Genomic DNA, 16,205 nt, shown 5'->3' with positions numbered 1-16,205 from the left:
TAGCAGGTTGTATCTTCTGTATATAGATATGTAAGTATGTAGATAATTCAAGAAGAGGCGGCCATGGGTTTAAGAAGGAATGGGAAAGACATGGGAAGAATTAGGGAAGGAAAGGATAATGGTATAAATATAATACTCATATATGAAATATTCAAATGAAATTTAAAAACTAAAGAAAACAACAACGAACTTTGCGCCCAGCATGCAGGGTTAAAGAGGTTCCATGTGGAGGTGCCATTTCCTAGAATAGCCAAAGAGGCCTTCTTAAAACTGAAGGGGAGCCTGCATCAGTAATGGGTAGCAGCTGTCCAGGACTCTTTCCTGGTCAGGTCAGTATTATGCTTCTTTTGTGAGCTGTTTTGAGGTCCAGAAGAATTGCAGAGAGACTACTTTGCTTTTGGAGGTGTTCTGCAAATCCAGCGCTGTGTAGACTCCTGTGCTCCTCTCTTTGGTATGTCCTCCCTGATGTCTCTGCACATAGCCTTGTACGGCTGCTCTTCTGAAACTCCTGGGATGAAGCAGAGGCTATGAATTCTCCTGGTACCGCCACTAGGCTCCCACACAGGAGCACTCTCTGACTGGTCCCTCCCATTATCTTCTGCCTTTTCCTGACTGGCCACACATGGCACAGTAGGTTGTGACTTTGAGCTTCATGGAAAACGCCGAAGCTCCTCTGATGCATCACCTGTGCCTCCTACCTTGGTTCTTACCTCTAAACATTAACTTTCCAACGCCCACTGTGGATTTCTCTAAGACTTTCTGGTAAGATTTAGATGGACTGTCAGTGACTCCCAAGACAGAGTACGAACACTGCCAGGGAAGCACAATATATTGTACGTTCTAGAGAGTGTCCTTACCAGGCTGGTCCTCCTCTTCCCTGAGCCCCTCCTTAGCGGTAAGTCAGATGCATAGGGAGTTACATTAATTCTTTCAGACCCCTAGGGAAGCATCCCAGGCTGAGCTGCTGCAGTCACACAGTCAGCACAGACAGATGGGAGGTGATTTGTCGACTTGCAACAATAAAGTCAGCAATGTTACCCTAGGGACTTGCAAGTGTTGAATGAGCTGCCCTAAGTAGCTAACTAAGATCTGGGGAGCGACTTAGCTCAAGGGAGTGCAGTGTTACTGTGATATTAGAAAGAGACAATTAATGCCCCGTTTTGCCTAAGTCTCCTTGTCAATAAATCAAGGATAAAAATACTCTTCCCTCGGAGACTGAGTCTAGCCTAGAGAAATGATAGAGAATCTCCACCACCGCCGCCAACACAGGGCTTAGAAATCCATCATCCAGCCGGCAGCCTCAGCATGTGTCACACAGGTTATCTCTTTGGGTGACACTATGGTGACCAGGGGCAGAGCATGTTGCTATCCCAGGTTCTACTTGATGCTATTAACATTTTCTTTAAGTGTTTGTTCTAGCTATGCCTCCCATCGCTGTGTCAAAGACCTAGTAAAAGCAAATGGGGGAAGGAAGGGATGATTTGGCTTTACAGTTTGAGCGTGCAGTGGCAGGAATGTAAGGCAGCTTCCTGCTGGGCCTGTTACATTTGTCAGCAGTCAGCAAGGAGAGGGGGTGAATGTTGTTCCCCTTGCTTTTCCTTTTTATTCTGGATGCATGCCAGCCCATGGATGGAATCATACTCCTTCAGGTTGGGTCTTCCAACCTCTGGTAAATCTCTCTGGAAATGTCTTCACACACACAACTAGAGGTTTGTCACCTTGGTGACCCTAATGCCCAATAAGCTGACAATCAAGACGAACCATCCCAAATACTGTTTCTCCTTTCGCTGTATACCATTAATGGACCTGAATGCTGTTGCTATGTATGCTCTTACTAAATACAATTCGTAAGGCATATGTAAGGTACGATGATACAAAGACTATCTTCCCTCCTATCTTATCTTAGGAAAAGGACTTTGCTGTTACCTCTGATGTTTCTACTGACCAACGGGGCCTTCATGTCATCCTCAGTTCTCTTCCTAGGCTAGAATCTTTATCTTTCGTTAGATCATTTGCTTTAGAAACCTTACAATTATAAATTCTTACTTTGCCACTTCAGATGTATATCTTTTCTAATTTAGGGTTATTTTGCTCAAGGATTTCAAGCCATCTTCTGAAGTATAATCCTGAAGAAAGACAGCCACCAGAGGATATGAAGAAATAAAGTTGGTATGGACCAGGAATTTTACTCCTTATTAACTAACTTTCATAGTACCGAAAGGTGGTATGCAGGATTCTAGGGAGAATAAAGTCAACCATCTCACCCATCTGTGGACCCCGTGAACCACATTGATGACTGGGAAGGCAAGATACACCCACAGCTGCAACAATGGTGTGACTATTATGGGGGCGACCACTTTCTGATTAGATTTAACATTCATCCCCACAAAAGAAACATATGATGGGCACTTAAAATATGGCAGAGAACCCATAGTTGGGAACTCACAGGTCCCAGGGGTGAAAACTGTACTATTATTCTGCTAAATGGATATAGAGTCAAACTTCCCTCTATATTTATATCGTTTTACACATAGCTTGGTATGGATCTCTGATCTCATCAGTGGTTAACACGGAAATTCACAACTGGTCAATGCACAGAAAATAAGTGTTGTGGAGTGCTCAGCCACAAGCGGAGCATCTGTACCACACTCCCTCTCCTCGTGGTTCAGGGACCATGTGGAAGATGGGGAGGGAGCAATGTGTGAGGGCCAGTAGTAGGAAGGAAGCAGTGTCATCGGGACATCACAAGACCACCACATTCATGGAACTCTCAGAAGCTATGGTTGTTGGCACATGACCAAATCAATCAACATACTAGCATGGTAGGGTTCATGAATCCTCACCTCTAACCAAGGAGCTATGGACAGTTGATGGCTTTTTGGGAGGCTTTTTCAGTCTTCTTTAAGGATGTGGTTCTTGGTAGGTTGACTATGTTCCAATGGAGGGCCAAACACCCAGAAGTATATGACCAGCACAGATTGGAGTCTATACGTTGTTTAATTAAAAAAAAAAGTACATAAAGTACATAAAGTAGGGGGAAATAGGGAGGTAGGGAAGATCTGTCAGGTGTTAAGGGGAGAACCTGGAGATAAATACGAACAAAATGCATTGTATAAAGTCCTCAAAGAACTAATTTTTTTTTTAAAAAAAGAGGAAAGACAGAGTACCCTCCCAGTTTCTATATAAAGGTAAAAGTTTAACATTTGTGCCAATAGGTGACCTCATCATGATGTCATAGCATTCTCCAGGACATGTTTGTGAAGTACATAAACATTTCAGAGCCATTTGTGCTAAATGGATGGAGTTGAGTCCCATCTCTTGGCCCTAGTGAAGTTGTCTCCCCCCTCCCTAGAGGCAACAGCCTAGAATAACCGTCACCTTCATTTTTAATTATTGTCTGGAGCAATTTGCCGTTTGAAAAGTTCTCTCAATGGATTTGGGGTTAATGATTCTCACGATTTTCTTTATAGTTGGTCACATGCACTGTCATTAAACTCTTTACTTACCTTTTGAACTTCAGATAAATGAAAATGTACTGTATACATTACATTATACTAAAAGAACAACCTTTGTCATCTGCTGAAAAAAAGAGGTTGCTAAGGAAGATCATCACCAAAGGAATTTTGGTTTTTATAATTCTACAAAAGAAAAAAAAATGGGGCAGAAGCCAGGAAAGCTAAAGGCAAATGAAAATCAAATCTGAGGAATTCCCAGGTCTTTCATTATGATGTGATGATGCATTCTTCAAGCAGATTGCATCACTTATATTGAACTTTGCATTATTTATAGTCACTTATTCCCTCTTGTAGACAACTGCAACAATTAAAGATAATCAAATTTTTTAGCTCTGTATTTTAAAAGAAAAAAATGTACATTATATTGAGTACATTAACAATTCCCCTGTCTTTTAATTAGATTCTAATATTTTCCCTTTGCAGCATACAGTATGCACAATGATTAAGAGACTCTAATTGCAGCTCTCATTTCTGATTTCACTAAGGCCCAGTCGTCAGTGCTTTCCAGATGACACAGAATAATCCAAATTAAAGAGGTCAAAAGAGGATTGACAAAAACTCCAGAAGGACCAACACTGCTTGCTAATTGGGCAGAGCTCTACAGCTGAAAAGCAACAGACAAACCAAGGCCCTGGGCTAGAACCTGGGTGGTACTGTTTTCCTGGCACACACAAATCTTAGAAGTCACACACAGACCATCAGTGTTTATCCTCTGAGCATCACCAATGCAAAAATATTACAGTATGTAAACACCAATCCTAGGATGTCACAGTCATTTCCAGCACCAAGAATGTCCCCTTCTTCTTCCTATCACAATTCTGACAATCATGGAGATCATTCCTTGGAGTGTATTTGCAAATAATTGATGTTATTTTTGTATTAGGTCAAGGGAACAACTCCAACTTTTTCTTGCAAACAATTAGGCGTTCTCCATAGCACTACCTTCTCAATATTTCCCCTAAACATTTATACCTGCTAAAATATAATATGAACTCATAGTCCCTGAAACTATAGTCAAGACACAGTATTGCATTTATTGGCTTAAAATTTTAATTAGTATACAGTACAGATGCTGTCCTGAGCCATAGGTAAAATACCTATTGCAGAGTGATGTCAGTATCTCCATTAACCACAAAGTGTTTTTAGAATATGCTTATGGAGAGCACTGTTATGTACTTTAGTTTCAGTAGTTATATAACTGTGGCTGTTCGCATAAGCATATTATAAAACTTCCCCTATTTCTCTAGAAATTCCCAGCTGTAAGTCAGAGGATATATTTTCTATAAGCATAACAAGGAAGATTCATACTACTGTTGGGTGGCAATTAGCAAGCTCTACTGAAGGAAAAACTGCCCCATATTTTTTGTAACATAATGCCTCGAAGACTAATTAGAATATTTTTATTGGAGCTGCTTTTCTAGCTCCTTGGTGCAAGTTATAACTGACATTAAGCACAGAACTTTGTGTCGCATACTTGTTTACACTCTGAGCTCCTCATTACCTGCCTAGAATAATTCTTAATGCCAAATTACCAAAACAATAGATGGAAGGGCGAGCCCCATTCAAATTAATGTTTCTTAAAAGGTTTATGTATATGGTTTAAAAATACATCTCAATCTTTCTGAAAGGGCACATTTTTCCCCCTAATGACTGCTTGAAAGAGTAAAATCTTAATAGTAAGAACTAGAAAGTATAATAAAATATGATTGAGATTTTATTTGGGAAAGTAGGTGCTCTGTAGATGCTTCTTCTGAATTAAAACAGTCCATCCTCAAGGGAAAGCTCACTAAGACTCAGGAAATAAACAAAACCAATACAATTCAGGAAATAAACAACTCACAAGTCTCGGGAAGTTCCTAAAACTTTTAAGAGCCACATGGCCCCTTTGTAAGACTAGATATGTAGCAACAGTTAATGGAGAGAGGAGTTTCTCTAACCAACCAGTTTGTCTTTTAAGTCCTACAGGCAACTCCAGGTTTACAGTTTAGTTCTGAGTCTTTACCTGTGCAGGGGTGTGCTTTTGGGTGAAGTAGCTGCCTTGAGTCATTCATTTTCCTCTAAGTATCCCCAGTAAACTCATGGCTTCACCAAGTTGGACTTTGGCTCATTGTTGGTTCCCTATCTTGAGTAGGAGACATTTGTTCATGTCTCCTGGAAAAGTCGCACAATTTGAAAGCAAACATTAGTTATGTTAGTGTGGTTCTCTTTCCCCTGCTTCAAAAGAGAAAGTCTGTTATCTAGTAGTAGAGAAACATCAAAAGTTTCATAACTTCAGAGACTTGAACTTGGGAAATGGTCCATCTTCCCAGCACTTCCTGCCCTAAAGTGTTAGAAGTCAGCCTGATCCTGGATGCAGGCACAGACTCAGTTAATCTTTGTGTGTGAAGAAGTGAAAGGCTCTGCTTGTTGGGAGTGGATTTAGGAGGTATGCATTCTTAGCCATTGTCATTTTGGGATTCTGATTGAGGCAGGACTGAGTAGTAGGGGAAATTCTAGAGGCCTGAGAAGAAAAAGGAGTTCCTCACAAAGGAATCCATTTGAAGCCTCTTGCTGGCAGTAAAGTAAGAATTCCAGCCCAATGAGCAACTGTTTACAATTCTTCCTGGATCCCACCCATAAACCTGCAATTTTCGAAGAATCTCACCCAACAGGCACCCTACTTACAGACAGGACAAGTACTAGACCCTGGTGCCGACCTCGTGGCTCCTGGTTTCACCATGACAGATTATAATCACATCCAGGGATCTTTAGAGCTGCCTGATTTATCTCACTTATCAAAGAGAAAGAAAGGTTAAAATAACAACAACAACAACAAAAGTCACTACCACCATCAAAAGATTCCTTAGTGATGTTTTGAGATGCAATCTGAGCCACCAAAAGGTCGTTTATGTCTAATGCTAAGACAAACTGATTGCAGGTCATTCTTAGGGAGCTCATACAGACACTTGAATGTGTCTTACTTTCTGTGTCTCTAAGAAGTCAACATCCATGCTCTTGGGCATGTTTTATTTTCTTTAGAGCCCCCCCCCCCAGTCTTGGGCTTACCCCTATATTAAAATATCTTTAATAAAAATCTCCAATTCTGCTTGAAGACACAGAGTCCTAAGACTTATTTCAGTACTGAAACCATAAATCTTGGCTTGACCTGAGTCTGGGATAAGGTTTCTCAACCTGTGGGTTATGACCCCCACAGGAACTGCATATTGGGTAGCCTGCATAACAGATATTTACATTATGATTCATAACCGTAGCAAAATCACAGTTACAGAGAAGCAATGAAAGAATTTTATTGTTGGGTTCATCACAACGTGAGGAACTGTATCAAAGGGTCACAGATTTAGGAAAGTTGAAAACCACTGGTCTAGGGGACTCCTTAGGATGCTGGGGTGACAGTGTGGAGCTGTGGTCCTGACTTTCACAGCTGACATAAAAGAACAGAGTACAGTTGCATTCGTTCAAGATTTGGAGATTATTTCCTCCTTTTAAGATTAACAGGATGCTCATAGTGTGAAGGAGTCCTACATTTTCTGCTTCTCTTTGTCTCTCTCTATGTGTCTCTCCATGTATCTCTGTCTGTCAGTCTGTCTGCCTGTCTATCTGTCTCTCTCTCTCTGTGTATGTGTGTGTGTGTGTCTGTCTGTGTGTGTGTGTGTGTGTATATATATATATATATATATATATATATATATATATATATATATTCAATATATATATTGAAGACAGGGATCAACCTTGGGGGGTTATTCCTCAGATGATGCTGTCCACTCTTTTCCTCCTTTGATTGGGTTTCTTATTGGTCTTGAACTCACCAAATAGACTAAGCCTCCTGGCTAGTGAACTCTAGCAGTGGGATTTCAAGTCTGCCATTATGTGCAGTTTCTTGGGTGGGCTTTGGGGATTGAATTCACAGCCCCACACCTGAGTGCCCAGCACTTTACTGACAAGGTGATCTCCTTGGCTCCTGGAATCCTACCTTCTTATGTTGTTGACAGCCAGGGTTCTCTGCTTGATGGGTTTGGGAGAGTACAGACAGTGGCCCATGGATTAATAGAAAATAACTACATCAAGCATTTTCAAGAGACCCAAGCTGAGTGTTTTTTTTCCTTAAAAATAGTTTTCAATATCTGTTTTATAATTATAGGATACAGTCAGCTCTCTTAGGCTATGATCCTCATCAAGTTATGAGATTCTTTTCTTTCTTCCATAATATTCGCCCTTTTCACAAAAGGAGTAAAAGGAAACTATGGGATTGGATTGGTATTCCTCTAATTTCTTTAATGATTAGATTGATCAGGAGGTTTGTCAAAAACACAGGTTTTCTGACCCTTGAGAATAGTTTCCCCAACAGTTTGGGGTTATGACTCAGAACCTAAAATCTTAGCAGACTATCAAAATCTTTGATAAACTGCATTGAGAAGAAAAAGAAAAAGGGAAACTTCCCTATAGCAGAGGAGGCATAAACATGCTACTTTGGGCCTACTGGTTAAGCTTTTCACCCAGGTTACATGACAGTCTTCTTATACACTCCGCATGGTGGGAAGAAAATTGGATATTAACCTGGATAGGCCTTTGGAGAATGAGATCTTTGAGACAGAAGCGCTGATTCCGGCTGTTTTGTGGCCTACATGCCTAAAGCTTTAATCAGTTCTTACAGCCAGCCTCTACAACATCTAAAACCTCCTGCTTTCCTCAGTTATGTGCACCCTGGGGGGTGGGGTGGAGTGGGGGTGGGGCGCAGGAGAACCTGAACTACTTTGAGATCGGTCCCCACCCTGCTTGGCTTACATCTAGTCCTGCACTGATATGCAAGCAAGCTCAATAAACAGATGGAGCTGCTTTTGCTGAGAGGACCCCGTGCTTTCTCAGTGTGGCTGTGGTTATGGCTGCGGTTGCCTCATTGAACTGTTCAGCAGGTGGTTGGTTTCAACTCTGAACCTAAGAGAATCCAAAGCCCAAAGAATAGAAATGACTTTCCCGAAGTGCGAAGATTGTCAGATCCCAGATGAGAGCCCGTGTATGCTCTTTACTCCAAACTCAGTGCTTAATCTTACTCATAGACAAGCTGTGTTCCACTCTATTGTACCTGTAAAGAACATGTTCACTGTCTTTTCTATGCTGAAAAACAAAATCAAAACAAGAAAAACCTAATAAACTGATTTTTGTTTTTTAAGATTAACTACTGTTTCCTAGAAGGCAATGGTGGACACTTTTATCTGCTTGTTCTAGGGGTCTGGGATTTCTCCTAACTGTGCCCTCTCGGTAGCTCTTTGTCCCAAGCCAGGAAGCACTATAGAGTCTGTGGAGAACAAACAATACAGTGTGATGACTCTCCCAAGGAGTTTGCCGTGTAATAACAGGCTAGCAAGGCCCTAAACACTCAGACTCTGTCATATAGCCACATAGGCATTTTAATATAATTTCCAAAAATGTTTGCTTTCAAACATCCCTTTATGAAAAGGATGCTGCTGTTTTCTCTCATTATGGCTAATTACCAAGCCTCATTCATTAGCATTGAAATGAGGTAGGATGGATTTGGGGGGAAGGTTACTTACAATTCAATTACAACCTGCAGGTTATGGTAGAGAAGGGAAGCAAGTGAGAAATGGTAGCGGAAATAAAAGTCTAGAGAGGAGCAAGGTTGAAACCAGGGACCCTGCACTGCTCTGCATAATAAGGTGATAGGAGGCATTTTTCTCCTGTCTGGGGCCTTCCCACCATGCAAAACTGAGCCCTGGTAACTGAGGGCAAGGAAAGTGCAGGAGGATGAGTTTTAAGGGGATGGCTGGCGCTGTGGCCAAGGAAAATGAAGGCCATTGATGAGGGGCTCTCATACCTCAGCAGATGATAGCATTGATTAGCATACTACAAGGTACTTGCTGATTTTTACCTTCAGAGAAAACATGTTGTCTCTCACGCTGGATAATATTGTTTGGGTTCAAGTTCCCACGTTTCAGGACAATAACACAGAGATCAGAGTCAGAAGCAGAGTATTACTTCAGTGGTGAGGTGTCCGTTAAATCATGGGGCATAGGAAGGAGAGTCCACCTCTTGGGGAATATGCACCTTCAAGGGACACTCTGGGAAAATCAAGATAATGTTGGGAGTCAAACTGTTTTTCTTACAGTTTGCTCTTGTGGAGGGTTGTAGCGCTTTATTCAGATAATAGGCAAGGCTATCCCCAAAGCTGGAGAATGTGAATATAGTATGGCTCCAATAATATACATGAACATTTTCATATCTAGAAGGGTGTCTGTGTCACACTGTGTCCTCTGATTGGGAATGGGAAATGGCAGAGGAACCAATAGAGAACGGGACATGCTTGGAAGTCAGACTTCCAAATTGATCTGGCTTGTTCACAAGGCTGAACTCTGCTCGTTGTATCTGGAAATTCCCATTTTACACTGAGTCAGCTGTTAAAGTCATCTGGCACACTTTTCTTTAAGTTTATATTGTAGTGTGTGTGTGTGTGTGTGTGTGTGTGTGTGTGTGTGTGTGTGTGTATTTTGCTCCTAAAGGACAGAAGAGGGAGTCAGATCCTCTGGAGCTGGAGTTACAGGCAGTTGTGAGTTGTTAGGAAAGGATGCTGGAAACTCTTCAACCCCATCATTTGTTATATGTTAAAACTTGGTATGTATGAATGAGTCACCATTGAAGAAGAATATTCGGGAATTATATTCTCAAGGTTACAGCTTAAAAATGCTGTAGTCTCTATATCCAGGTCTTGGGATATCCAGTCGGCATAACAACCAATACAAACCTCCTCTTATTTGAATTTGAAGGGTCTTAGAGCTCTGTTAGTAAAAGTTCTAGTTCAGTTGTTCCCATCTGCTTTTTTTTTTTCCTTTATCACAAATGTAATTTCAATGTCTGGACCGTTTCCGGCTTTGGTGGAAAGTTACTAATATTTCTAAAGGCAGAATTATGAAATTCCCAACTAAAGAATTAAATCACAAATGCCGATAAGTGATAGAAGACTCATAGGGTCTAATTTTGAAAGATTTCTGTATTATATTTTAGAGAAAGCTCCGGACGATAAGCACGTCTGGCTACATGCCTGGCTTCATTTGAACAAATTGGGGCATTGACCATGTAATCTGACACCTTCTGTACGCAGAAAATACCCAGAAGAGCTGTGTGGTGGGGTGCACACTTTGCAGTGTGAAGTGAGTTGTCAACTTCTCTGTGTTCCCTAGATAAGACATTTTGTTTGGTATTTCTTTTCAGATTCCGGCAAGGATCTTCTAACCAGAAAAGAGGACGCACTCATGGGCAGTGAGAATAAGAAATATGGAGATTCATCAAAATGAAACAATGGATGAATATTTAAGCAAGCTTCAGTATGGTCAATGAGCTGCATAAGCTGTATCATTTATCACTGGCACACATGAGCATGTTCTTTGGAATAAAAATTGCACCGTTAAAAGTCTTAGTCACAGCGTGTCTTTCAGCTTAGCATGTTTAACGCCGACTTTTCCCAAGTCTGTGATGTATTATGTACCTCGCTCAACAGATGCTTATCTCTTCTCTTTACTTTGGAATGGAGAAATGAGAAGAATGTTGAGCGTGTAAGCTGTGATCTGAGTGATAACGGTGTGCCTTGGTTTTCTATAAGCTTACAAAAGTCAAGATGGCTGTGCTGTGTGATATTGCTGTAGAAGACAGGAATGGGATGGTTACAAGGACGTGACTCAACTCAACAATCTTGGCTATTGACTACTCAAGGATGTTTAGTGGAGACGCATTGTTATGGTCCCAGGATAGCCTCAGAGAAGGCTTGTTTCATGCTCAGGGTAGAACCCCAGAGATGCCGATCTCTAGCATGGATGTGGCAGACAGTGTGACTTCAAGGTGGATTGCTCACAATGAGTTTCAAGAGAGGGATGGGAGAACCTTGGCTCGCCATGATCAGAGTTCATAGAAAGGCTAAAGTGTCATACATGTACTAGAAAAAATTTTTAATAAAAACGAACACATCAATATCGCCCAGATTGAAAAATATATGGTACCCATAGACAGTTCTTGAGTATCTCCATAGTGACTAGGTTTGCTCCACATTTTGTGAGGAGCAGGAACACTGCCCCCTCTTTATAGATTCTTGTATGTAACTTTACAGTTTGTGATATGTAGTTCATATCTGTCATCTATAAAAAGAAATTCCTCAAAGTCCCAACTTAAAAAATGACCAGTTCTTGTATAAACCTCATGTTAGGCTGGGGAAGAGGAACCTGAAGAGAAGGGAGAAGCTGCCGGAGTGGAGAGGAGGTACAGGGGAGAGAGACAAGGGAAGTCACCCCTTCCCTGGGGCTCCAGGGAGCAGTGGTTGCATGTTTATTCCCTCTTGCTGCAAGGAAGCAGGGATGGAGCAAGTGCTCTGCAGCAAGAGAAAAGCTAGAGTGGGCACCCTGTTTGCTTCCTGTTCCTGTTTGGCTTCTGCTCCAACATCTGTACAGTCTTACACAACCTCTCTGGTCTTTGGGAAGGTTGCGTTTCCTTCCTAACTCTCAGTGGTGCCCTCATCGACCCCACAGCACTTGCCTCCCTCAGGTGAGGGCACAGGTGACTTCGCAGCCTCCCACTGCACTTAGCTAAGGAGTGGGTATGAGCCCCTCAGTTCTCCAAGAGTTTGGGGTTTCTTTGCCAATAGCCTTCTGGAATTCCTTCTCACTTTACAGGTATTTGAACCAGAGGTCTGGGAGGCTGTTCCTGGTGTCTTTCTCCTCACATAGACGGATCCCACATCTTCTAGTGTTCTGCATGGGCTTCTGGAATGACACTGTTCATGCTTCATCTCATCTACTTATTTACAAGTCCATGTTATTCCTTTATACAGGCAAGCTTTCCAGGACACAACATGCCTTATTGTTGATTCGTGTTATTAATACATAGCTCACTCACTGGTACCAAACAGGTGCTTCATGCGTGTTTAATAAATTTCACTGGCATGACATGCAGGAGATAAAAAACAAAAACAAAAACAAGTTGTCCTACTTAATCTTGAGTTGCTTGTTGAGCTATACTGACATTATTTTCTCTTTTATTTTCTTGTTAGACATTCATTCAGCCTACAAAAGATGGAGAAATAAAAAGAAGGCTGACTGGAGCTTAATGCATGCTTGATTTATGTGGGCACCAGGAGGAGGGGAGTAAGGGAGGTAAAGCCTTCTCCTGTAACCAGTTTGATGATTGGCAGTCTCCGGGCAGAGGAGCAGGTGGCACCTGTTCACAGATGCTGCCTCACATTTACCCCATTCTTGTCTTTGACCTTTTGGGTTTTCTGTAATTATGGTGGCATTTAGCCATGCTGGGTGTCATTTTCATGCTCATCTCAGGAGATAAGACATATCCTGGGTTACAACAAAGTGCATCAAAGAAAGGTAATTAAAAGTGTTTATGGTAATAAAGGAAAATATAATTGCTTTAGCTTAATTCAGATTCTATGGTATAAAGGGAGATGATAAATACACTCTGAGAAAAATACTGTTTAGTTGGAACTGTGGGGGTACACAGCCACAGACTCTCTCCTTTATCACTTAGTCATTCCAATGTTACAAACTACAAAGAAAATTAGCCAAATGGCATCTACCAGTGCATTTCTTGACCAAAATTAATATGAATTCCTAAAGGCAATTTATCAGTAAAGTAAGAATACGATAGGAAAAGTTCAAAAGTACAGTCATTTCGTTGTGCAAACCACAATTTGTGCTTTTGTTTTTGCTCTTTTTTCTGTATCTGGAGGAAAATACGCCTGCCCAACCACATAGATTTTGAGCAAACTTGGAAATGTAGTTAATCTGAGACTAGAGATAAAAACAAGATGAATTGCCCTTGCTTTTCTTTGTTTTTAGTATAGACTATACAACTTTCTTCTTTTTGTTTTAGAGAGATAGTTATTCAAAGGAAAATCAAAGCAGTTTCCACCTTCCAAAGGTATGGCTATAATCTGGGTGGAAAACCAGGAGATTACGCTGTAGGCCTCACCATGTGGAGGGGAAGGGTGAACAATTGTTGCTGGTTTCTCATAGATGTAAGGAATGCTTGAATGAAGGAGATTGGGATGACCTTGTCAAGAACCAGCCTGACTCAACAGGGAAGAAGGGGAACTACATTCTCTTAATTGCAAGAGTCAAGGTTTCTGACCTAGGCCGAGGGGCCCAAGGGTGGGTTTTGGCCAAGAGAGAATTCTGAGAGTGGTACAGAAGGCTCACTCTGCAGGACCTGGAAGATGATCAGGGATGCCCGAGACACGCTGGGAAGAGCTGCTGTGGCTGCAGTGCTAGTGAAAAAGCAGTGGGGAGTCTTCATAGGATTATCCTACCAGTAGTACAAGACCAGACTGTATTGACACACTTAAACATCGCAGGGACCCAGAATCCCACTCTGATCTGCCCAAGCTCTGGGGTGAGGAAGGCGAGAGAGCCAACCCAGGAACAGATGCCTGCTCACAGAATAATACTGCGATGGTTAAGTTTGCTTATCAACGTGATTGGATGAAGAGATGCCTAGAGGATTCAGGAAGCAAACATCTGGGTATGTCTTTTATGAAATTATAGAGAAAATAAGATCCTAAGGGCTCTGATGAAATTAATGTATTAATCTCTCTTTGGAATATGATGATGCTATTTGGGGGAGGTAGTGAACGGAGAAAGTAGGTCAGTAGGGGTGTGTCTGTTGAGCTAGCTCTTGTCCTGACTCCTTCTTATACTCCCCTTCCTCTGTGTCTCTTGGTTCCTCTTTACGTGAGCTGCTTTGTTCCACCACCACAGCTTCCACATCATGGTGGATCAGCACATCCGAGACTGTGAGCCAAACAAATCTTGACCTAAAAGTAGTTTGGAGTATAGGGACAGTGATAAGTGACCCTAGCTAATACTGCAGGGGTGTGAACGAGATGTCCCTCGTAGTTACAGACAGTTGAATATTTGGTCTCAGTTGGTATTTTTCTTTGGTTAGTCTGAGAAGGTGTGGCCTCCCTGGAGTACGTATGTCGCTGGAGGCAAGCTTTGAGAGACTCAAGATGCTGGGCATTTCTAGTTTGTTTTCTCTGCTTCCTGCTAGCAGTTCAAACTGTGAGCCCCCAGGCTCTGTGATACGTGCCATGCCTGCCTTCCTGTCACCAGCATGGACTTAAACTCTTTCTTCTCTAAGTCTCCTTGGCCGTGGTGTTTCCTCACAGCAACAGGAAAGTAACTGGTGCAATGCAAACACTAACATTTTCTATTAACAACGCCGCATACCTGTAAGGTTGAAAATGCCTGCAGCTCATGGGTCCTCGGGCTTTTAGGACCTTAGTATCTATTTAGAGGTAAAGGATTCTACATCCCAGTTTCTTCACAACTCTCTAGCTTAGGAAAATAATCTGAAACATATGCTTTATTACTTGGAAGCCCAGACTGTGACATCATTTAAGGAAGTGGTTCTCAATCTGTAAATTGCAAATACTATGGGGGTCACGTATCAAATATCCTGAATATCAGATATTTACATTATGATTCATTACAGTGATGAAGTGTGCTAAAATAATTTTATAGGGCTAGGGGTTCACCACAACACGAGGAACTATATCAAAGGGTTGCAGCATTGGGAAGGTTACAACCACTGCTTTGTGAAGTGAGCCAACTTCTCATCAGGCGCCAAATGAGCATCTGTGACACACCTTTAGTGTGACAACAATCTGTACTGGAAATGACCTTGAAATCCCTGAACTTGGTCAGCTCACTCTTCCGTCAGAAGTGAGCAGAAGTTGGTCTTGAACACTCAGAGCAGAGTCAAAAGGAACTCAATCCCTCCCTGTTCATCGTCGCCTCTCTTCGGCCACGTTCTTTGCTTCATGAAGTTGGATCATTGTGTGAGTTTTCATCCTCAGCCTTCTCCTCTCTTGAAATACATTCTTAACTAAACCTAACTGATACCATGCTCATATTTACTGTCTCTCTTTAGAAATAATCACTCTATTCTATCTCACAATCATAAATATTATACATAAATAACCTGATATTGAAAAATTATGGGGAGTTGACCATAGCTATCATCAGCCTGTATTTGCCTCATAAACTGCTGCAACAAAGAGTTCAATAAATCAATAGTTAGCAGAGCTCCAGTTAGTCTGAGTGTCCTGCAGATATTCAGAAAGCCACGGAGATTAGATATAAAATTGATGTCAGGAATTGCAGGTACTCACCATGTCACTTATCTCTATGAGAAGACATTGTTCACAGAGAGCAGACAGACATCCTGGCACGCCCATGCATTCTTGGGATCTCTGTGTATCTGAGATGTCCTTTTCTGTCTTTCCAGAAAGTGTTTGCTACTTAAAAAAATCATGTACTAAAGATGAAAAATATTGCTATCTGGCTTAAGAAAATCAAACCAGGAAACCTAGGCCTACAGAATCGTGGATGACAAGCATGCTCCTATGACCAGGAGGGCCTTTCTCTGCTAGGGGCAACATTTCCCCAAACCACCATTTTTATTTTAAAGTATGTAAAAGGACTGGTTCTGTGCTCCCCACTAGTAGAGTCTGCTGTGATCAGCCAGGTTTTAAGTCTCTCCAGCACAGACGGACATTCCTTATTAAGTTCTTTACAACTTACTTTGCAAATTGAGTAGTGTCTCCTTGGTTGTTGTAGCTCAACTCATTTAGATTCCTGTCAGACCCTGGCTGCCAGTTACATTCTAGTCCGATTTCACAAC

At 41.7% G+C, this 16,205-nt stretch overlaps 1 protein-coding gene across 1 annotated transcript in view; it reads right to left on the bottom strand.

Annotated features, from left to right (window-relative positions):
* The window catches only part of Cntnap2 (contactin associated protein 2), a 2,060,022-nt gene that overhangs the window by 364,253 nt on the left and 1,679,564 nt on the right, over positions 1 to 16,205 (bottom strand). The gene's annotated exons all lie outside the window — the stretch shown is intronic.

This window comes from Myodes glareolus, chromosome 25, assembly GCF_982192425.1.
Source record: "Myodes glareolus chromosome 25, mMyoGla1.1, whole genome shotgun sequence".
In the NCBI taxonomy this organism is placed as follows: domain Eukaryota; kingdom Metazoa; phylum Chordata; class Mammalia; order Rodentia; family Cricetidae; genus Myodes; species Myodes glareolus.
The sequence above is the reverse complement of the archived record's forward strand: the minus strand, read 5'-3'. Positions and strand labels throughout refer to the sequence as shown.